Source organism: Entelurus aequoreus, linkage group LG22 (genome assembly GCF_033978785.1).
Source record: "Entelurus aequoreus isolate RoL-2023_Sb linkage group LG22, RoL_Eaeq_v1.1, whole genome shotgun sequence".
NCBI lineage: Eukaryota > Metazoa > Chordata > Actinopteri > Syngnathiformes > Syngnathidae > Entelurus > Entelurus aequoreus.
Genome location: NC_084752.1, coordinates 3,778,958 through 3,804,646, shown reverse-complemented (window position 1 = coordinate 3,804,646; position 25,689 = coordinate 3,778,958). Strand labels below are relative to the sequence as shown.

General features: G+C 39.1%; 1 protein-coding gene across 2 annotated transcripts in view; it reads left to right on the top strand.

Annotated features, from left to right (window-relative positions):
- coro2aa (coronin 2Aa) overlaps positions 1 to 25,689 on the top strand; it is a 115,733-nt gene that overhangs the window by 21,799 nt on the left and 68,245 nt on the right. Inside the window, exon 2 of one of the 2 annotated variants that reach the window (XM_062033407.1) lies at positions 14,498 to 14,567. The gene's annotated coding sequence lies outside the window, so the exon portion shown is untranslated. Of the gene's footprint in view, positions 1 to 14,391; positions 14,568 to 25,689 lie in introns of those variants that run through there. The other variant, XM_062033408.1, reaches the window with a different exon arrangement.

The window sequence follows — 25,689 nt, the reverse complement described above, 5'->3', positions numbered from 1 at the left end:
TATATATACTGTATACGTATCTATATCTTATATATATATATATATATATATATATATATATATATATATATATATATATATATTACATAATTTTTATATTGTTGTATAATTAAAAAAATGGATGTCGATATTTTCTTAAGTTTTTGACAGCCACTTAAAATAAATGTAAAAATGAAAACGTTGTATTAATTATTCACAATATTCTAATAGATGTGTTCACCCTCATTATTATTATTTATTTAAGGTTTTTCTGTTGTTTTGTCATCTTGAGGCAGTGATGAGGCAGATGTCTTAGTGGAGTGTCATTTACTATTAATAAGGCAAAAAGACAAAATACGCTTTTGTGTCTTTGTACACAAACGTGCTGGTACTTCAGCAAAATGTAGATTTCTCATCCTTATGTGGTGCTCATTTTGTAATGTGTGCCAATTTCTTTAAGATTGTTCCCGGGCTAACGTGTTAGCATAAAGACGCTGACTCACTAAGCTAATGCTAACAGCTGCCACACCTCACTTTGTTAGAACTGTAGCCATGTTTTTGTTGCTAAGCTAATGCTAACTGCTGCCACACTGCAAAAAGTCAGTGTTCAAAAACAAGAAAAAACAAAACAAAAATTAGGGGTATTTTATTTGAATTAAGCAAAATTATCTGCCAATAGAACAAGAAAATTTGGCTTGTGAAGACTTTCCAAAACAAGTAAAATTAGCTAACTTCAATGAACCCAAAAATACCTTAAAATAAGTATATTCTCACTAATAACAAGTGCACTTTTCTTGGTAGAAAAAAAAGAGACAATTTTGCTCAATATGTTGAAAAATATTCTTAAATGAAGTAAATGCTAGTGCCATTATCTTGACATAATGATATGCGCTCGGCATTACATTTCTTGAAACCAGCAAACTTATACTAAAAATTAATTTATTGTTCTTAATGGAAAGGCAACAAGGCAAGCGCTTGTTACTCTCGGGGTCTCCTAGCCGCTCAGGCAAATCATATGGTCTAAAAATGCATTTTTCCATGGATAACATGACATCATCGCGCCAAGTGCGTGCTCTTTCAGTCAATTAGTGTGCATATATACAGCCCGGCCCCCGGCCAAAATGTTTTTAATTGTGATTTTGAGGAATTTATCTGAATGTGCATGAACTATTTCTGTTCAAAATTGTTTGAAATGTGAAATGTTAAAAGTTTGAATATTAACTTACGTATCTTCTCTTGTTTCATTGAAAATAAAACAGCAAAGTCCATTTGGCTGTCATCTGTTTTAATTATGAGACACATTTGTGTCAAAATCATGATTTTTTTATTACTTTAAAACAGTAGTTTTATACTTGTGAGTACAGATGTCCGATAATATCGGCCTGCCGATATTATCAGCCGATAAATGCTTTAAAATGTAATATCGGAGATTATCGGTATCGTTTTTTTAATTATCGGTATCGTTTTTTTAAATTTAATTTTTTTTTTTTTTTTTTTATTAAATCAACATAAAAAACACAAGATACACTTACAATTAGTGCACCAACCCAAAAAACCTCCCTCCCCCATTTACACTCATTCACACAAAAGGGTTGTTTCTTTCTGTTATTAATATTCTGGTTCCTACATTATATATCAATATATATCAATACAGTCTGCAAGGGATACAGTCCGTAAGCACACATGATTGTGCGTGCTGCTGCTCCACTAATAGTACTAACCTTTAACAGTTAATTTTACTCATTTTCATTAATTACTAGTTTCTATGTAACTGTTTTTATATTGTTTTACTTTCTTTTTTATTTAAGAAAATGTTTTTAATTTATTTATCTTATTTTAATTTATTAATTTTTAAAAAAAGGACCTCAGTGTTTCCCATAAACTGCCAAGATACCTGTGGCGGGGGGGGGGGCGTGGCTATGGGCGTGGTCACCATGACATCATCGATCAATTTGCGTAATTTACTACAATGATATGATTTTCTCTAAAAAGGCTAAAAAAATGTATACTTACTAATTAATAATAACAGTTTTGTTTTAAATTTCCATCCATCCATCCATTTTACAATATAATTACAACACTTTATGTACATATTTATATACAGATTTGAACAATAAGTTATTCACTGAAATATATTTATTAATTGTGGTTCTTACAAAAAATATATCTTATCAAATATAAAAGCTAAAATGTCTCTTAAAGCTCTGCCCCTTTAATTAGTGCATACTAAATAATTTAAGTTTAGCCTACTACTACAACCATATTATTTACCAGCAACATAAAGTGAAACAGAGGCAGAGGTGTCCTGCCACAGTCAGTAACAAATAAACAGAAAACAGTAGTGGTCAAATACAAATAAGGCAACAAGAGAAGTATCCTACACTTCTCTTTTGTAAAGTCAATGTGAACAGCCTATATGGGCATCTACATCAACTATATGATTTGCCTGAGAAGCTGGACAGGACAAAAAATAAAATAAAATAAAAATAATTATTTTTTATTTTTTAATTTGTGGCGGACGTAATTCTTTCGTGGCGGGCCGCCACAAATAAATGAATGTGTGGGAAACACTGGACCTTATCTTCACCATACCTGGTTGTCCAAATTAGGCATAATAATGTGTTAATTCCACGACTGTATATATCGGCATCGGTTGATATCGGTATCGGTAATTAAAGAGTTGGACAATATCGGAATATCGGATATCGGCAAAAAGCCATTATCGGACATCCCTACTTGTGAGTGTTGATGACACAACAGTTGATATTCTAGTTTCAAGCATGTTTTACTCAATATAGCTCATCAAATCTCAGCAACAAGCTGTAATATCTTACTGACATCATTTAGGAGCAAAACACTTAAAACAAGTAAAACACTCTAACATCAAATCTGCTTAGTGAGAAGAATTATCTTATCAGACAGAAAATAAGCAAATATCACCCTTATTTGGGATATTTAATCATACTTAGATTTCAGTTTTTGCAGTGCACGCCTCACTTTGTTAGCACTGTCGCCATGTTTTTGGGCCTCTAGTTTATGCCGACAGGCCGCGCGCCCTATGGTAAAGCCATGTTGCTTTTAACAGGAGCGTTTATTTTTCGCCTTCTCGCTTTCTTCAAGCATCAGGAAGTGCGTTAGCGTGTGTTGGGTATCACTCTTGCATTAATGCAGTTAGCTAATGGAGGAGATGTGATTAGCGGCGGCCTCCCGCAGACGGCGACTTGTGTGTTGTTTACAAGCAAGGCCCAGCTAATCCCGCCCCCTCCTGAGCTGCGGAAAGTGGAACTCACCTTGACGACAGTCGCTATGGTTAGCATTGCTAGCAGGTAGCAGGTGAGCTGTGTATTCAAGTGTGAAGCAGCTTGTTTTGTCTTTCAAGAACAGAAATAGTTCATTTAAATTGTTTTGTCTTTTCTGTAGGACAGAAATAGTTCATTTTAATGTGTTTTTGTTGTTGTTGACATTTTCCCCTGCAAGCTACTTTTAGAACATGGGTGTCAAACCCATTTTTTAAATTTTATTTATTTATTTATATTTTTTTTATCATATATTCTTACTTTCTATTTTTATTTTTAATACTTTGTAGCACTTTGAGATTTTAACAAATGTAAAGTGCGTAACAAATGCAATTCATTATTATTATTATTATTGTTAAACTCTGGCCCGCGGGCCAAATGTGGCCCGCCGTGTAATTTTTTATTTGGCCCTTGAGGCAATATCAAATTAACATTAGAGCTGGCATACAGCACCGCATTCACCGCTAATACTCACACTTGCCAACCCTCACGATTTTCAGTGCACCTCTCGAAAGTCTCCCGGGGCGACCATTCTCCCGAATTTCTCCCGATTTCCACAATATTGGGGGCGTGCCTTAAAGGCACTGCCTTTAGCGCCCTCTACAACCTGTCGTCACGTCTGCTTTTCCGCCATACAAACAGCGGGCCGGCCCCTGTCACATGATATATGCGGCTTCTACACACACATAAGTGAATGCAATGCATACTTGGTCAACAGCCATACAGGTCACACTGAGGGTGTCCGCATAAACAACTTTAACACTGTTACAAATATGCGCCACACCAAACAAGAATGACAAACACATTTCGGGAGAACATCCGCACCGTAAACACAACATAAACACAACAGAACAATTACCCAGAACCCCTTGCAGCACTAACTCTTCCGGGACGCTACAATATACACCCCCCGCTACCACCAAAGCCAGCCCACCTGAGCCCCGAACTAGCATCCCAGAAAAGATGTCAGGTATCTGGCTTGGGCACATCAGATTAGATCAGTGTGTCGCAAACTGAGCAGTTTAAAGTCCTGAATGGTTGATTTATTCATTGTTATTTTGTTTTCAAAAAGTTAATGTTGATATTTACCTCAGAAGGCTGCAAAAAGAAAAGAGGCATTACATTTTTTATTTCAATTGTATTTAATATACCATTGATGTTTTTTCGTTTGTTTTTTGAAAGTTGATTTTGCACTATTAAAGGCCTACTGAAATGATTATTTTTTTATTTAAACGGGGATAGCAGATCTATTCTATGTGTCATACTTGATCATTTCGCGATATTGCCATATTTTTGCTGAAAGGATTTAGTAGAGAACAACGACGATAAAGATCGCAACTTTTGGTATCTGATAAAAAAAAAGGCTTGCACCTACCGGAAGTAGCGTGACGTAGTCAGTTGCACATTTCCGCAAAGTTCCCTATTGTTTACAATGATGGCCGCCAGAAGTGAGAGCGATTCGGACCGAGAAAGCGACGATTTCCCCATTAATTTGAGCGAGGATGAAAGATTTGTGGATGAGGAATGTGCAAGTGAAGGACTAGTGGGGAGTTGAAGCTATTCAGATAGGGAAGATGCTGTGAGAGGCGGGGGTGACCTGATATTCAGCTGGGAATGACTACAACAGTAAATAAACACAAGACATATATATACTCTATTAGCCACAACACAACCAGGCTTATATTTAATATGCCACAAATTAATCCCGCATAAAAACACCTAGGTGTTTGTTATGCTAGCTCCTAGCTCCCGTCCATATAACCCGCCAATACAATTCAAACACCTGATCAACACACACAATCACTCAGCCCAAAAGACTGTTCACCTAACCCAAGGTTCATAAAGCTTATATATTTACCCAAAGTTACGTACGTGACACGCACGTACGGGCAAGCGATCAAATGTTTGGATGCGCAGCTGCGTACTCACGGTACCGCGTTTGGACTGTGTATCCAAATCAAAGTAATCCTGGTAAGAGTCTGTGTTGTCCCAGTTCTCTACAGGCGTCTGTGTATCGAAGTCAAAAGTCCTCCTGGTTAGAGTCTCTGTTGTCCGAGTTCTTCAAACTTGACTGCATCTTTCGGGAATGTAAACAATGAAACGCCGGCTGTGTTGTGTTGCTGACTTCCCTCGCAAAATACTCCGCTTCGCACCGACAACTTTCTTCTTTGCTTGCTCAGCTTCTTTCTCCATAATGCAATGAACACATTGCAACAGATTCGCCAACAACAGAGACAAACCCGCGATATATCCATTATATTCCATATATCGCCGAGTCCTAGTTGGAACTGAGAAACGTAATTTTTTTTGTGCAAATAATCATTAACTTGGAATTTAATGGCAGCAACACATTGCAAAAAAGTTGGCAGAGGGGCATTTTTACCACTGTGTTACATGGCCTTTCCTTTTAACAACACTCAGTAAACGTTTGGGAAGTGAGGAGACACATTTTTGAAGCTTCTCAGGTGGAATTCTGTCCCATTCTTGCTTGATGTACAGCTTAAGTTGTTCAACAGTCCGGGGGTCTCCCTTCTGCTATTTTAGGCTTCATAATGCGCCACACATTTTCAATGGGAGACAGGTCTGGACTACAGGCAGGCCAGTCTAGTACCAGCACTCTTTTACTATGAAGCCACGCTGTTGTAACACGTGGCTTGGCATTGTCTTGCTGAAATAAGCAGGGGCGTCCATGAAAAAGATGTTGCTAAGGTACAAAAGCTGTATGTACCTTTCAGCATTAATGGCGCCTTCACAGATGTGTAAGTTACCCATGTCTTGGGCACTAATACACCCCCATACCATCACACATGCTGGCTTTTCAACTATGCGCCTAGAACAATCCGGGTGGTTCTTTTCCTCTTTGGTCCGGAGGACGCGACGTCCACAGTTTCCAAAAACAATTTGAAATGTGGACTCGTCAGACCACAGAACACTTTTCCACTTTGCATCAGTCCATCTTAGATGAGCTCGGGCCCAGCGAAGCCGGCGGCGTTTCTGGGTGTTGTTGATAAATGGCTTTGGCTTTGCATAGTAGAGTTTTAACTTGCATTTATAGATGTAGAGACGAACTGTAGTTACTGACAGTAATAATAATAATAATAATAATGGATTACATTTTATATCGCGCTTTTCTAGTGGGTTTCTGAAGTGTTCCTGAGCCCATGTGGTGATGTCCTTTACACACTGATGTCACTTTTTGATGCAGTACCGCCTGAGGGTTCGGTCCGTAATATCATCGCTTACGTGCAGTGATTTCTCCAGATTCTCTGAACCTTTTGATGATATTACGGAGCGTAGATGGTGAAATCCCTAAATTCCTTGCAATAGCTGCTTGAGAAAGGTTTTTCTTAAACTGTTCAACAATTTGCTCAGGCATTTGTTGGCAAAGTGGTGACCCTCGCCCCATCCTTGTTTGTGAATGACTGAGCATTTCATGGAAGCTGCTTTTATACCCAATCATGGCACCCACCTGTTCCCAATTTGCCTGTTCACCTGTGGGACGTTCCAAATAAGTGTTTGATGAGCATTCCTCAACTTTCTCAGTCTTTTTTGCCACTCGTGCCAGCTTTTTTTAAACATGTCGCAGGCATCAAATTCCAAATGAGCTAATATTTGCAAAACATTTAGTTTTCGAACGTTAAGTATCTTGTCTTTGCAGTCTATTCAATTGAATATAGGTTGAAAAGGATTTGTAAATCATCGTATTCTGTTTTTATTTACAACTTCACTGGTTTTGGGGTTTATATGTATGTATATTGTGGTGAATCAGGTGTGAGGAATGGTTGCGGTGCTGTGCAGGCACGCCAGCACGTGACTCACGTCGCTCGCCAGCTAACAAGAGGTGAGATCATGGCTGACACGTTGTACTTTAGCCGTCAAAATGATGAAACAGTTGTTTGTTTTGAGGGTGGAGTGAGGAAAAAAAAGCTGACATTAGCAAGGAAACTTCCTGGCGATCAAACGGAACACTTGTGTCACTCGCGCCGAGGTCTTAATCAAGGCTCAAGTCATCCGTTTTTGCTCAGAGACATTTATTTTAGCCCCGTCCTCTTCACGTTGCCAACGACGCCAATTATAATGCCGTCAGAACGAATAAAATAAGCAAACAGAAGTCAGTCTGACACCCGAAAAAGAAAACTCATTGATTTCAGGTACATAATCAGAAATAATCATACCTCATTGGCCTCGTAAACTCCAAGGGAATAAAGTTTATTTTCAATCTGAGACCCCTTTGACGTCTTCCCCATTAAACACTTGTCGTGTCACGCTGTTTCGTTAATTAGGTCGCATATATCAATTGTGCCCCCCAACAACGTGACCAAACCGGAACAAAAAATACATTCCCCTCTCAATTGACATGGGTTTGTAAGAAAAATAAAGTTAGCATAAACTTGCATGAATCAACCCAAGGAAATACCTTTTAATCACATGATGTGTACAATATGAACTTATATATATTATGGGTGTAACGGTACACAAAAATTTCGGTGCGGTACGTACCTCGGTTTAGAGGTCACGGTTCGGTTCATTTTTGGTACAGTAAGAAAACAACAAAATATAAATTTTTGGGTTATTCATTTACCAAATTTGCAAAATCTTCCACCAAAAATATTTTTCTTAGTGTAATATTTGATGTGAAGTAATGGGAACCTTGGATAGGTCAATAATTCATAATAACATTGATTTTGATTCAATATTATGTTTTGAGCAATGACAGTTCAGTGTTTCCCATAAACTGCCAAGATACCTGTGGCGGTGGGGGCGTGGCTATGGGCGTGGTCACCATGACATCATCGCGTAATTTGCATAATTTACTACAACGATGTGATTTTCTCTAAAAAGGCTCAAAAAATGTATACTTACTAATTAATAATAACAGTTTTGTTTTAAACGTCCATCCATTTTACAATATAATTACAACACTTTATGTACATATTTATATACAGATTTGAACAATAAGTTATTCACTGAAATATATTTATTAATTGTGGTTCTTACAAAAAATATATCTTATCAAATATAAAAGCTAAAATGTCTCTTAAAGCTCCGCCCCTTTAATTAGTGCATACTAAATAATTTAACTTTTGCCTACTACTACAACCATATTATTTACCAGCAACATAAAGTGAAACAGAGGCAGAGGTGTCCTGCCACAGTCAGTAACAAATAAACAGAAAACAGTAGTGGTCAAATACAAATAAGGCAACAAGAGAAGTATCCTACACTTCTCTTTTGTAAAGTAACTCTGAACAGCCTATATGGGCATCTACATCAACTATATGATTTGCCTGAGAAGCTGGACAGGACAAAAAAAAAATATATATATATTTTTATTTTTATTTTTTATTTTTTATTTGTGGCGGACGTAATTCTTTCGTGGCGGGCCGCCACAAATAAATGAATGTGTGGGAAACACTGCAGTTTGAAAAAAACAAAAAAACAGCTTTGTTTTATTAGTCAACATGGCAACTTTTTCTAAATTACATTTAACCTTTAAGCTTTTTTATTTCACTTTTGTTATGTTTTTGTTTATTTTAATAGTATTTTTAGAATGTGTAAAACATTAGCTGTGGGCCGCAAATGGCCTCCGGGGCACACTTTTGACACCCCTGCTATAGATAATAAAAAATTAAATGTGATAAATCTATGGATAAAAAGCAGAGCCTGGTGACGCATGCGCGTTTATCATAACTCTCTCCCTCTCTCTGTCTCTGCCCCTCCCTCACCAATGCTGCTGCACGCACAATTTGTTTTGTTTTTAACCCCTTCTTAACCCTGAACGTACATTGAAAATACACACAATGCCGGACATTTGAGGCATTTAAGAAACTCCGCCCTGACAGCTCCGCAAAAGAGGACATGTCCGGTGAAAAGAGGACGTATGTTCAGTCTATCCTAGCCCGTTAGCTGCTAGCATGCCGTGTGTTGTGCCTCGGTGTGCATTGTTTACACAACGTGCGTTACGCTACTTAATATGTCCGTGTGGAAACTCGTTCGGTACACCTCCGAACCGAACCGGAACCCCCGTACCGAAACAGTTCAATACAAATACACGTACCGTTACACCCCTATAAATAACCAAAACATTTATATTTTGTTGTTTTCTTACTGTACCGAAAATTAACCGAACCGTGACCTCTAAACCGAGGTACATACCGAACTGAAATTTTTGTGTACCGTTACACCCTTATAAAATAGGGGTTCAGAACATTAAGTTAGCGCTTTTGCTGTTCTTTCTCAGGTGTCATGTTAGCAAAGTGAGTCTGTCCAGTAGGCGTGTCTCCATTTGCATAGAAAACCAGCATGCAAACGACACAACAGCTCGACTTTATATTTTGCCTAGCACGGCAATAATTTGCCTCGTTTGTCCTCGTGAATCCAGCGTGTGTACACACCGTCTCCGAGTGTTGACCGACCTGTTGTGCGCGTGAATGGAGCGACGCTGTTAGCTCAGCGGCTCACGTTTTGGCAAATAAAGGCTCAGACTGACACAAAAGCGCTGAGACCAGGTGTTTCTTCCCGCAGTCTAAACACAGACGGCTAATCAGCGGCGACAACGCCACGTCCGGAAGGTCAGCCCGGTTCCGTACTTTGTTCTCGCCGCTAGCTGGTCTTCTGAGATGTATGATTAGAGAGCAGGCTAGCGTTGAGCACTCCTGCCCTGTCTTTATTGATTATTAGCGTCCACTCAGAGGCGCGCTTAACAATACGTGTCGCCTAATGAAAGGAGCTTCTCTGAAAGTCCAACTGAAATAGTGGTCTGTGCTTAACTGTTTACAAGTCTACATAATAATTGTGTTATTGTAGCTTATTTTTGTTTGTTTGCTAACAGTACATCCTGGTTCTATGAGGAAGTCAATCGTTACGTTTGATTCTGGTTTTATACGGTGATATTTCACCTGTGTGAAGTTGGCCCCCCTTAACATACAGCGTTTCCCACCTACGCTGCAAAAAGTTCAAAAACAAGAACAAATAATAATAATAATGAGGGGTATTTTACTTGAACCAAGCAAAATTATCTGCCAATAGAACAAGAAAATTTGGCTTGTCAAGACTTTCCAAAACAAGTAAAAGTAAAATCAATGAACCCAAAAATAGCTTAAAATGTGCACTTTTCTTGGTAGAAAAAAAAAAGAGACCTTTTTGCTCAATATGTTGAAAAATATTTTTAAATGAAGTAAATGCTAGTGCCATTATCTTGACATACATTTCTTGAAACCAGCAAACTTATACTAAAAACTAGTTTATTGTTCTTAATGGAAAGGCAACAAGGCAAGCGCTTGTTACTCTCGGGGTCTCCTAGCCGCTCAGGCAAATCATATGGTCTAAAAATGCATTTTTCCATGGATAACATGACATCATCGCGCCAAGTGCGTGCTCTTTCAGTCAATTAGTGCGCATATACGTATACAGCCTGGCCAAATTTTTTTAAATTGTAATTTTGAAGAATTTATCTGAATGTGCATGAACTATTTCTGTTCAAAATTGTTTCAAATGTCACATGTTAAATGTTTTTTCTTTCATGCTTGAAATAAGAAATGATGACTTTAAAAAGGTAGTTTTATACTTGTGAGTGTTGATGACACAACAGTTGATATTCTAGTTTCAAGCATGTTTTACTCAATATAGCTCATCAAATCTCAGCAACAAGCTGTAATATCTTACTGACATCATTTAGGAGCAAAACACTTAAAACAAGTAAAACACTCTAACATAAAATCTGCTTAGTGAGAAGAATTATCTTATCAGACAGCAAATAAGCAAATATCACCTTTATTTGGGATATTTCATCTTACTTACTTACTCAGTTTTTGCAGTGTAGGCCTTCAGCAATGTCCGACTTCAATGATTACCTCTCAAAATACTATAATTGATGTCACCACATGACCATTGCTGGAGAAATACTATACAGGAACACATTTACACACTACTGGGCATTGGATCACCTCAACAGTGTACAAAACGGGTTATTGAAATGGTTTGACAAAAACAGACGATCCTTGAATCTCAGTAAAACCCAGTGGCGGGCCGGGCGTTTCCCACCTAGGCCTTCAGCGATATCCGACTTCAATGATTACCTCTCCAAATACCGTAATTGATGTCACCACATGACCATTGCTGGAGAAATACTATACAGGAACACATTTACACTATACTGGACATTGAATCACATCAACAGTGTACAAAACAGGGGGGTGTATATTGTAGCGACCCGGAAGAGTTAGTGCTGCAAGGGGTTCTGGGTATTTGTTTTGTTGTGTTTATGTTGTGTTACGGTGCGGATGTTCTCCCAAAATGTGTTTGTCATTCTTGTTTGGTGTGGGTTCACAGTGTGGCGCATATTTGTAACAGTGTTAAAGTTGTTTATACGGTCACCCTCAATGTGACCTGTATGGCTGTTGACCAAGTATGCATTGCATTCACTTGTGTGTGTGAAAAGCAGTAGATATTATGTGACTGGGCCGGCACGCAAAGGCAGTGCCTTTAAGGTTTATTGGCGCTCTGTACTTCTCCCTACGTCCGTGTACACAGTGGCGTTTTAAAAAGTCTTAAATTTTACTTTTTGAAACAGATACCGATAATTTCCGATATTACATTTTAAAGCATTCATCGGCCGATAATATCGGCAGTCCGATATTATCGGACATCTCCATTCTCAATGGAACATTTAAAGTTTTGGTGTTGTTTACTGGCGTCATATTGCAGTCTACACGTATCTCTTATGTGTGACTGCCATCTACTGGTCACACTTATCATAACACCATGTTCCAAATAAAATTGCTTCAAGGTCGGTAAGCACAACCAGAATGATTCCGTACATTAGGTGCATCGTCGAGCATTGAGAAAATGAAAGGATTTTAAGTGCGCCTTATAGTGCGAAAAAAAACGGTAAATACAAAAATGATCCATTGTTTGCCGCCACACATCACGGCACTCACGCACCACCGTTCTCATAAACTATGTCTGCGTGTTTTAACTTCCAGGCACTCCCTGCGGTCCGGATTTTATCCATTTTTTATTAGAGACATTCATTTTACGACTAATCGAACCAACAGAATATAAATTGAAGCTTTTTTTCTCATAGATGAATCGTTGCAGCTTTAGTTCTGTTGTGACACAAAATATGAGAAATCATTCAAAAAAGTGAAGAAAAGACAGAGCGTTGTAATTTATTAGTTGGCAGGACTTTTCTTACCTCTGCCAGGGAGTTTTATTGCTGTGTTTACTGCCTGGATAAAAGAGTGACTCAATCAGGAGGTCACTTTTTTTGTGCATTGGCGATTGAGCAGCCTCTGTGCTGCCTTCACTGTCCTCTTATCCACCACTCTGTGCTGCCTTCACTGTCCTCTTATCCACCACTCTGTGCAGCCACTGCTGCCTTCACTGTCCTCTTATCCACCACTCTGTGCTGCCTTCACTGTCCTCTTATCCACCACTCTGTGCTGCCTTCACTGTCCTCTTATCCACCACTCTGTGCAGCCAGTGCTGCCTTCACTGTCCTCTTATCCACCACTCTGTGCAGCCACTGCTGCCTTCACTGTCCTCTTATCCACCACTCTGTGCAGCCACTGCTGCCTTCACTGTCCTCTTATCCACCACTCTGTGCAGCCACTGATGCCTTCACTGTCCTCTTATCCCCACCACTCTGTGCAGCCCCTGCTGCCTTCACTGTCCTCTTATCCACCACACTCCGCTAAACTCTCTTCCGAGCTTCTAAGGCTAATGGCCCATTACGTAATGTTTCCCTTTGACTAGCAGCCGTCGGGATGGCCCACGGTCAGAGCTGAGCGAGGAGGTCCGTGCACCAGCACGTGCACGCTCGCACAACGTAAGACAATGCACGCGGGTCACATGACCCGGGCATAAGACGACCCTGACTATAGAAACCCCCTCTTTTAAACTGCATCTAAACGTGTTGGGGTTCGATGTAGGTTTAGAGTGTTTCCATTGCCTCTGTCTGACAAATAGAAGTTGCAAAGCTCAAAGTAAGAGCTCCGCCACTCCCAGTCTGTTGAATGCTCTCCCTGACCACATGAGGGCACCACAGACTGTGGATGCTTTTAAAAAAGGCTTAAAAACCCTTCTGTTTAAAAAAAACTTTTTTTAGATATATGCATACTAGTTTTAGCTATTTGGCTGTTCTAGTTTTATTTTATTTATTTTTTTATTATCTTTTTATTTTTATTTTTTTTAATACACTGTAGCACTTTGAGGTTGTTTACTCAATGTAAAGTGCTTTTTACAAATAAAATCTATTATTATTATTAAGTATGACTTAACTTCTAAAGGCCTTAGTGGCCACATGTGTGGACAACACCCTTTAGCTCTTATTTCCAAAATGGTGTACACTACTGAATTGGGGTCTTATGGCCGCTTATGTGGACACTTATACTGCCATCTGGTGGTGTCAGAAGAGTGTAACATACAATGGAATTTGGGGAAAAAAAGTGTAAAAATAAGAATGAGCATGTCACTAAACATGAAGTACACGTTTGTGTACTTATGGACTAAGTACATCATATAAAAAGATGATTCTTGGTTTTTTATTCTAATTAGGGTCCAATAAGCCCAAATAGCAAAGAGAAATAAAAAACGCATGTAAACAAACAGCTTGGGCCTTAAGAGGTTAATGGAATCAATTAGATGAGGATATCGAGCAAAGCAATAACATAATTTATTTTAAGAATAAATATGAAAAATAATTAAATAAAATATAATCAGGAATTGAAGAAAAAAAAAACAGTTGACAGATAGGTACTAAATGGAGCCCATTGGTACATGAGAACCACCGCTCTATGGTATTTAAACAGAACATGGACAAAGTAGTTGATTATGACATCAACCCAGACTAATATGGCCTCAGGTGAAGAACTAAACCACATTTTTTTGCTCCAACTTGCATTTTTTTCCCCCCTTTTAAACAGCCTGCGTGTCCGAATCTGACATAAAATGAGTTGAGCAACAAGGGGAATCCTGATTAAGCAAACCTGGGAGGAGTGGGAGCGGCCAGAGCGAGGGAGCGTCGATTATACCTGCTCCCTCGCTCCCCGCCGTCCTCCCTCCCCTGTCAGGGAGTGTACACACTCCTCCTTGCTTGTTCACACATGCACTTGCCTCCATGCCGCACGTACGCCGTCGCCTCTCTTCCGCCGCGTAGTTGCTCGCAAAAACGCGCTGGAGATAAAACTCAATGTTCCTTTTTTTTCTGCCCCCGTCTGCAGAGACACAACAGTTTGTCCCTCAAGGACCCTTCCCGCTGATCCCCCCCCAGTGACGAGGACTCTGGTCAGGGTGAGTGGCTTCTTTTTCTTCTTCCATCTGCTCTCTGATGAACTCCGTCCATGTCCTGATGTGGCGGGTCAGTGTGTGGAATTTGGCATTGAGTATTGATCTTTAACTGCAGTGCAGTTTTCACCCCTGGGGGCAGGAGTCAAGCCAACGTTTGCGTGTTCATTCCTTCAAATCCTCATGTTTAATGTCATTATTGCGTATGGTCGCCCCATCTCCCAGCATAAATGGCAGTATAAAGCTTCAGAATGAAGCCCAAAGGACTCTACAACAATGACATCATCCGTGGTCCTTTTCGTCAAGCCGCCTTTAGCCACTAATGGCCGCCTATGGTGGCATCCACCCTTTTCAAGATGTGATTTGTGGCCTGTTTGAGGACAAGTCAAATTTCACCGTATCTTCTTCTGTCGTGTTGGTGACTTCTGGCTTTGAGGGGTGCTGCAGTTTGTCAGCGATCTAAGAAAGCTGTGCCACTCTCCACGCCAGCAGGGGGCAGCATATTACCTCACTTGTTAATAATAATAATAATAATAATAATAATAATAGATTTTATTTGTAAAAAGCACTTTACATTGAGTAAACAACCTCAAAGTGCTACAGTGTATTAAAAAAATGAAATCAAATAAAAATAAAAAAGATAGTAAAAAATAAATACAAATAAAAACTAGAACAGCAAAATAGCTAAAACTAGTATGCATATATCTAAAAAAAAGGCTTTTTTTATTTTTAAAAAAGAAGGGTTTTTAAGCCTTTTTTAAAAGCATCCACAGTCTGTGGTGCCCTCAGGTGGTCAGGGAGAGCGTTCCACAGACTGGGAGCGGCGGAGCAGAGAGCCCGGTCTCCCATTGTTCGTAGCTTTTGTCCTCGGAGGTTGGAGGAGGTTAGCCTGTCCGGAGCGGAGGTGTCGTGTGGAGGATTTGGGGGTGAGTGGTTCTTTGAGGTAGAGGGGGGGCATTTCCTGGTGGAGAATCGACGACAAAACTTGGCTTAAAGATGCTGGTTTATTTCCAGTTTTTCAGTAAATGTACACTACCGTTCAAAAGTTTGGGGTCACCCAAACAATTTAGTGGAATAGCCTTTATTTCTAAGAACAAGAATAGACTGTCGAGTTTCAGATGAAAGTTCTCTTTTTCTGGCCATTTTGAGCGTTTAATTGAGCCCACAAATGTGATGCTCCAGAAACTCAATCTGCTCAAAGGAAGGTCAGTTTTGTAGCTTCTGTAACGAGCTAAAGTGTTTTCAGATGTGTGAACATGATTGCACAAGGGTTTTCTAATCATCAATTAGCCTTCTGAGCCAATGAGCAAACACATTGTACCATTAGAACACTGGAGTGATAGTTGCTGGAAATGGGCCTCTATACACCTATGTAGATATTGCACCAAAAAGCAGACATTTGCAGCTAGAATAGTCATTTACCACATTAGCAATGTATAGAGTGTATTTCTTTCAAGTTAAGACTAGTTTAAAGTTATCTTCATTGACAAATAAGGACATTTTAATGTGACCCCAAACTTTTGAACGGTAGTGTAGGTGTATAAATAAGTTAACTACTGCGTGTCCAAACTACGGTCCGAGTGCGGCCCGCCAACATCTTCAATTTTTTTCCCGCGAAACGTCATTAATTAAATAGGGACTCTTGCCCGCAGAAAGATTGTTCATTTTAAAAGGCGGCATAGCTCGGTTGGTAGAGCGGCCGAGCCAGCAACTTGAGAGTTCCAGGTTCGATCCCCGCTTCCGCCATCCTAGTCACTGCCGTTGTGTCCTTGGGCAAGACGCTTTACCCACCTGCTCCCAGTGCCACCCACACTGGTTTAAATGTAACCTAGATATTGGGTTTCACTATGTAAAGCGCTTTGAGTCACTAGAGAGAAAGTGCTATATAAATATAATTCACTTCACACTTCACTTCACTAAAAGACTGCCTTAGTCGCCATCAGGTGGACAATGCAAGTATTTCAGGTTATTGACCTTTAATTATGCTCTGTATGCGCCAAGCCCAGCATTTACTTTCATGACCCGTTGCAAACAACCTTCCCGAGTCATGATGCAAAAAAAAAAACCCACAAAATGTCAACAGACATGGTCACACATAAAATAACCTGCTCAGTGGACTTTGTGGATACTATAAATTAGGGGTGTAACGGTACACAAACATTTCACTTCGGTACATACCTCGGTTTAGAGGTCACGATTCGGTTCATTTTCGGTACAGTAAGAAAACAACAAAATATAAATTTTTTGGTTATTCATTTACCAAATGTGTAAACAATGGCTTTATCCTTTTAACATTGGGAACACTATAATAATTCTGCCCACGTTAATCAACATTAAAGGCCTACTGAAATGAATTTTTTTTATTTAAACGGGGATAGCAGATCTATTCTATGTGTCATACTTGATCATTTCGCGATATTGCCATATTTTTGCTGAAAGGATTTAGTATAGAACAACGACGATAAAGATTGCAACTTTTGGTATCTGATAAAAAAAAGGCTTGCCCCTACCGGAAGTAGCGTGACGTAGTCAGTTGAACATATACGCAAAGTTCCCTATTGTTTACAATGATGGCCGCATGAAGTGAGAGAGATTCGGACCGAGAAAGCGACAATTTCCCCATTAATTTGAGCGAGGATGAAAGATTTGTGGATGAGTAAAGTGCAAGTGAAGGACTAGTGGGGAGTTGAAGCTATTCAGATAGGGAAGATGCTGTAAGAGCCGGGGGTGACCTGATATTCAGCTGGGAATGACTACAACAGTAAATAAACACAAGACATATATATACTCTATTAGCCACAACACAACCAGGCTTATATTTAATATGCCACAAATTAATCCTGCATAAAAACACCTGCGTGTTTGTTATGCTAGCTCCTAGCTCCTCTGCTAGCTCCTAGCTCCATAGAACACGCCAATACAATTCAAACACCTGATCAACACACACCATCACTCAGCCCAAAAGACCGTTTCCTTAACCCAAGGTTCATAAAGCTTATATATTTTTAAAAAGTTACGTACGTGACGCGCACATACGGTCAAGTTATCGAATGTTTAGCAGCCAAGGCTGCATACTCACGGTACCTGATATTCAGCTGGGAATGACTACAACAGTAAATAAACACAAGACATATATATACTCTATTAGCCACAACACAACCAGGCTTATATTTAATATGCCACAAATTAATCCTGCATAATAACACCTGCGTGTTTGTTATGCTAGCTCCTAGCTCCTCTGCTAGCTCCTAGCTCCATAGAACACGCCAATACAATTCAAACACCTGATCAACACACACAATCACTCAGCCCAAAAGACCGTTCACCTAACCCAAGGTTCATAAAGCTTATATATTTTTAAAAAGTTACGTACGTGACGCGCACGTAGGTACGGTATGTGTTATGCTAGCTCCTCTGCTAGCTCCTAGCTCCATAGAACACGCCAATACAATTCAAACACATGATCAACACACACAATCACTCAGCCCAAAAGACCGTTCACCTAATCCAAGGTTCATAAAGCTTATATATTTTTAAAAAGTTACGTACGTGACGCGCACGTAGGTACGGTACGTGTTATGCTAGCTCCTCTGCTAGCTCCTAGCTCCATAGAACACGCCAATACAATTCAAACACATGATCAACACACACAATCACTCAGCCCAAAAGACCGTTCACCTAACCCAAGGTTCATAAAGCTTATATATTTTAAAAAAGTTACGTACATACGCAAAAAAAAGCCAAAGCTGCATACTCACAGTAGCACGTCTGCGTCTTTGTCATCCAAATCAAAGTAATCCTGGTAAGAGTCTGTGTTGTCCCAGTTCTCTACAGGCGTCTGTGTATCCAAATCAAAAGTCCTCCTGGTTAGAGTCTCTGTTATCCGAGTTCTTCCATCTTGACTGCATCTTTCGGGAATGTAAACAAAGAAGCGCCGGCTGTGTACTGTTGTGGCTGACTACGTTCGAAAAATACGTCCATTTCGCACCGACAACTTTCTTCTTTGCTTGCTTGGCTTCCTTCTCCATAATGCAATGAACATGATTGAAACAGATTCACGAACACAGATGTCCAGAATACTGTGGAATTATGAAATGAAAACAGAGCTTTTTCGTATCGACTTCAATGTGGAAGGCATACCCGTGTTCGCCGGGCTACGTCACGCGCATACGTCATCCTCAGAGGCGTTTCGAACCGGAAGTTTAGCGGCAAATTTAAAATGTCACTTTATAAGTTAACCCGGCCGTATTGGCATGTGTTATAATGTTAAGATTTCATCATTGATATATAAACTATCAGACTGCGTGGTCGGTAGTAGTGGCTTTCAGTAGGCCTTTAAACTGCCTCAAGTTGTTGCTCAGATTAAATAAAATGACAAAACTTTTCTTCTACATATAAAAAGTGCAACATTAAACAGTTTCAAGTCAACTCATCATGCTTAATTTATTACAGCATTTGGGAAGCCTGTAGTTGATTTATTATGTAAATGTTATATTTGTATCAACATGTGATAGCAGGGACCCTGCCATTCAAAACTAGGCTGCTGCATTACTAATGATTCATGGAACTATAGCTGAAAAAATGGTACAATAGCAATAGGAGAGACTATTCATCCCTGAACACCATGGAGTTCATGTAGGCTTAATGATGCACTTACATTATTATATCAACTATCAGAGACAGAAACTCTTCATTTAACATAATGTCCTTTTTTGCTGCTTCAACACAGCTCAATCAACACAGAAAAAGGTCAAGTGAAATGACAGACAGACAGAGCTTTGCTGTCCGTAACACACACACACACACCGCAAAATGAGCTAACGTTACGCTAAAAGCGAATTAGCCTTCACCTCAAGCCAGGACTGCGAGCGAGCTGAGCTGCCTTTTATATTTCTAGAAGGTCAACGGGCTCATAGTGATGTTACTAGTAGTTGACTGGGAGGTGTTTATTATCATTTGGGGAGAGTCCGCTGCCTGATGCTTACCTGCTAAACGCTAAGCACTGACTACATGCGCTCTGAATACGCACTGCTGATTGGCTGTTACCGCTCTGTGTGTAACCAATCAGATGGTTGTGTGGGTGGGACAATGCTGGGTGCTGTGTAGAGGACTGACAGAAACAGAGGCAGAAGGAAGCGGAGGTGGCTACTTAATATGTTCGTGTGGAAACTCGTTCGGTACAACTCCGAACCGAACCCCCGTACCGAAACGGTTCAATACAAATAAACGTACCGTTACACCCCTATCATGAGGTCATGACAGAAAATAATTGAGAAGCACTGCTCCAGACTTACACCTCAATTGAAATAAATGACAGTGCAGTTGAAACCTGGAAATGTCAAACATAATCCTTACCGGGATGCTGGTTGACATCCCATTTGTTCATATTTTCAACAACAGGAAATAATCTAAGAATAAATTTAACCACTTTAGGCCAACAGGGGGCATTATAATATTTTATCTATTAGTATGAAACAATGTACAGTGGATCCATTAATGTCGAAAACAATTATGGTTGACCTGCGATGTGTTCATACTTTGAAAAATAGGAAACTAATGAGTTAATTCTAGTAAAAAAAAACCACACAATTAATTCTAACCTCGTCTAGACCGACAGGGGCAGCATAATACCTCATCTTTTAGTATGAAGCAACATAAAGTGGATCGACCAGTGTGGAAAAATATTTTCCAGGAAGCTGGTGGACCTCCAAATTGTTCATAATTCGAACAATTGGAAACTAATCAGTTCATTTAAGTGGAAAAAATAGTTTAACTACTATGACTTCTGACCTCCAGAACTACAGGGGGCAGCATAATACCTCGCCTACTCGTAAGAAACAACATACAGCGGAAACCTGTTAATATTGAACACAATCCTTTCTCGGGAATTGGTTGACTGCTGCTCACTGCTCCCCTCACCTCCCAGGGTGATGGGTCAAATGCAGAGAATAATTTCGCCACACCTAGTGTGTGTGTGGGACAATCATTGGTACTTTAACTTTAACTTTGGATATGTTCATATTTTGAAGCAATATTTTCCATTGGATTTGTTGAAGTGTCAAAATAAAGTTGATATTAAGACTTAAAACCGAGCAAATGCTCAGTCTTAACTAGAGATGTCCGATATTATCGGCCGATAAATGCTTTAAAATTTAATATCGGGTAATATGTAGTATCGTTTTTTTTATTATCGGTATCGTTTTTTAAATTTTTTATTTTTTATATTAAATCAAGATAAAAAACACAAGATACAGTTACAATTAGTGCACCAACCCAAAAAACCTCCCTCCCCCATTTACACTCATTCACACAAAAGGGTTGTTTCTTTCTGTTATTAATATTCTGCTTCCTACATTATATATCAATATATATCAATACAGTCTGCAAGGGATACAGTCCGTAAGCACACATGATTGTGCGTGCTGCTGCTCCACTAATAGTACTAACCTTTAACAGTTCATTTTACTCATTTTCATTCATTACTAGTTTCTATGTAACTGTTTTTATATTGTTTTACTTGCTTTTTTATTCAAGAAAATGTTTTTAATTTATTTATCTTATTTTCTTTTATTAATTAAAAAAAAAAAAAGGACCTTATCTTCACCATACCTGGTTGTCCAAATAAGGCATAATAATGTGTTAATTCCACGACTGTATATATCGGTATCGGTTGATATCGGTATCGGTAATTAAAGAGTTGGACAATATCGGGATATCGGATATCGGCAAAAAGACATTATCGGACACCCCGAGTCTTAACATGAATATTGAAGGCCACAATTGTGAATGTGATTTTTTCTTTTTAATTTTTTAACTGTTGCACACGTGTAAAAAGAAGTTAATCACTTTAAAAAAAAAAAAAAATGTATGACTCACCCGATTACCTATAACTTCCTGTGTATATTATTTTCTCATTTCCCCCACAAAACGCCGCAGTAAGCAAAAAAAAAAGCAGAAAAACACAAAATAAATGTTTGATCGTAGCAGAAAGTATCTCCTGTGCGAAATTAATATGATGCATAAATCATTTCCTGAAAATTATTTTTGTGAAGTAACCGTAATAGCGACCGTGCCTTTTACATCTGACTCCCTACTGCCCCAACAGGAACATGTTGGTATTACACGCCAAATACATGTAGTAAAAATAATGCTCTATTTAGGTTGAAAACATGTTTATAATCTTGTATTTTGACCTTTGCCTTTGTTGATTATGTTATCTTGGTCCATCCTGCAGCTTGTAGATGACAAATTATGTGTTAAATAGTAGAAATTGATTAAATAAACATTAGTTTAGACTTACTAATTGATTTTTGCCTTTAAACGCTCTATAACACGGGTTTTACATAAAACCAAAAGCTGAGGCTGTAATAATTTGTAGACGCTGTTTTGGACAACATTTACACTCGTACATGATTGTTTTTAGTTGTAAAGGACACAATACTAAAGTTGAGTGTGTTTTGACGTCTGCCAATCATGTTATGTGCACCCTGCACTCCTCTTGTGTTAATCATTAAATGCTGTAGTCTGTTCTAGAAGCTTGTAAAACACACCACACGTCTGTAAAGGTCTTATCTGTGCACTGATAAACGCGGACGCTACAAGTTATTCATTTCTGATCAAAGGCTGCAAAAACATTCTCCACAAGAAGCTTTTAATGGCAACAGGATTTTTGCAGTCCAAAACATGTGAGAATGAGTATGTAAATATAAATGGCATGTTGAAGTCTTATGACTTATAACCCTTGCCCTGCAACGTGTACATTTTCTGTTCCATCTAGCGGTTCTTTACAAAACACCGCCAACTGCTGGCCTGGCATGCACGTTACAGCGTTTATAGTGGTTTTTGCACGTCACATGTGAAACTTGAAAAAATATTGACATTTTTTTTATTTTATTTTGTATATAAATTATAACACAGAACAGGTTACAAAAAAATCATTTTGACTCTGCGCAGTGTTGGCCTAAAAACGTTTTTTTAAGATTTTCTTAAAATCACAGAATGCGAATCAATCCAATAAAAAAAAAAAAATAGCGCAACTCCAACCAAATCTCAGCTTTACAATTCAATAATCAATCATTTATAACAATATCAATAATAGTTGTTTAATGTTTTTAATTAAAAAAAGCATTTAAAAAAAATGCTATATATACTGTTTATATATATGTGTGTGTGTGTGTGTGTGTGTGTGTGTGTGTGTGTGTGTGTGTGCGTGTGTGTTTATAGATGTGTGTGTGTGTATATGTATATATATATATATATATATATATATATATACATGTGTGTGCGTGTGTGTATATATACATATATATGTATGTGTGTGTGTGTATACAGTATACATATATATATATATATATATATATATATATATATATATATATATATATATATATATATATATATATACATACATACATACATACATGCATGCATATATATATATATATATATATATATATATATATATATATATATATATATATATATATATATATATATATATATCGAGAGGAGCCAGATGAGGTGGTTCGGGCATCTGGTCAGGATGCCACCCGAACGCCTCCCTAGGGAGGTGTTTCGGGCACGTCCGACCGGTAGGAGGCCACGGGGAAGACCCAGGACACGTTGGGAAGACTATGTCTCCCGGCTGGCCTGGGAACGCCTCGGGATCCCCCGGGAGGAGCTGGACGAAGTGGCTGGGGAGAGGGAAGTCTGGGCTTCCCTGCTTAAGCTGCTGCCCCCGCGACCCGACCTCGGATAAGCGGAAGAAGATGGATGGATGGATGGATATATATATATATATATATATATATATATATATATATATATATATATATATATATATATATATATATATACATACACATATGTATGTATGTATGTATATGTGTGTGTGTGGAAAAGCAACCATCCGGATTGTCATAGACGCAAAGTGTAAAAGCCAGCATGTGTGATGGTATGGGGGTGTATTAGTGCCCAAGGCATTGGTAACTTACACATCTGTGAAGGCGCCATTAATGCTGAAAGGTACATACAGGTTTTGGAGCAACATATGTTGCCATCCAAGCAACGTTATCATGGACGCCCCTGCTTATTTCAGCAAGACAATGCCAAGCCACGCGTTACAACAGCGTGGCTTTGTAGTAAAAGAGTGCAGGTACTAGACTGGCCTGCCTGTAGTCCAGACCTGTCTCCCATTGAAAATGTGTGAAGCCTAAAATAGCACAAGGGAGACCCCCGGACTGTTGAACAACTTAAGCTGTACATCAAGCAAGAATGGGAAAGAATTCCACCTGAGAAGCTTCAAAAATGTGTCTCCTCAGTTCCCAAACGTTTACAGAGTGTTGTTAAAAGGAAAGGCCATGTAACACAGTGGTAAAAATGTCCCTGTGACAACTTTTTTGCAATGTGTTGCTGCCATTAAATTCTAAGTTAATGATTATTTGCAAAAAAAAAAAAGTTTTTCAGTTCCAACATTAAATATCTTGTCTTTGCAGTCTATTCAATTGAATATAAGTTGAAAAGGATTAGCAAATCATTGTATTCTGTTTTTATTTACAAATTACACAACGTGCCAACTTCACTGCTTTTTTTGTACAGCAGAAAAAAATGGCAGCTTTTCCATCAATCAGCCACTTTGACAATGAGAGTCCACAAAATTGGTACATCGTGGAAACACAAATTGCAATTTATTATTGAGGCTTTTTTTTACGGAGCCCAGCACACAGCAGGGTCCTCTCTCTGGTATGACAATACTACTACCTAGGGGTGTAACGGTACACAAAAATTTCGGTTTGTTACGTACCTCGGTTTAGAGGTCACGGTTCGGTTCATTTTCGGTACAGTAAGAAAACAACAAAATATAAATTTTTGGGTTATTTAATTACCAAATTTGCAAAATCTTCCACCAAAAATATTTTTCTTAGTGTAATATTTGATGTGAAGTAATGGGAACCTTGGATAGGTCAATAATTCATAATAACATTGATTTTGATTCAATATTATGTTTTGAGCAATGACAGTTTGAAAGGAAAAAAAAACAGCTTTGTTTTATTAGTCAACATTGCAACTTTTTCTAAATTACATTTAACCTTTAAGCTTTTTTATTTCACTTTTGTTATGTTTTTGTCTATTTGAATAGTATTTTTAGAATGCGCCGTGGGCCTTTAAAACATTAGCTGTGGGCCGCAAATGGCCTCCGGGGCACACTTTTGACACCCCTGCTATAGATAATAAAATATTAAATGTGATAAATCTATGGATAAAAGCAGAGCCTGGCGACGCATGCGCGTTTATCATAACTCTCTCTCTCTCTCTGTCTCTGCCCCTCCCTCACCAATGCTGCTGCGCGCACAATTTGTTTTGTTTTTAACCCCTTCTTAACCCTGAACGTACATTGAAAATACACGCAACCCTAACTCAAAATGCCGTACATTTGAGGCATTTAAGAAACTCCGCCCTGACAGCTCCGCAAAAGAGGACATGTCCGGTGAAAAGAGGACGTATGGTCAGTCTATCCTAGCCCGTTAGCTGCTAGCATGCCGTGTGTTGCGCCTCGGTGTGCATTGTTTACACAACGTGCGTTACGCTACTTAATATGTCCGTGTGGAAACTCGTTCGGTACACCTCCGAACCGAACCCCCGTACCGAAACGATTCAATACAAATACACGTACCGTTACACCCCTACTACTACCCGAAAAGGCGGAACTCTGACACGAACTTCCAAGGTAGAACATTTTCTGACAATTTTTTTTTAAATGATTGCGTTTCAGTGCCGTGTGTAAGGGTCTATTTGGTCATTGACAGGGACACGTTCTTGGATTACATGCGTAGCCTTTATCCTATTAGACTGTAGAAGTAGGATCAACGCGTCTCGGCGTCTAATAACCTTCACGTGACCCCCCCGCCCCAAACAAGCCATCTTGACACGAACGTCGCTCCTTCAAAGTCCAGGTTTTGACCCCACTTGGACCTTTTTCCACCTTTCACCCTGCCTGGTCCGCCCTGGAAGTAGGTGACACTGTGGCAGAAATCCCCCCCGCTGTGATCCTATTACACAGAATAGACCCACGTGTGACTCACCTGTACACACGCCTCAGTTTCACTCGCAGCGTGTCCTGAAGCGCCAC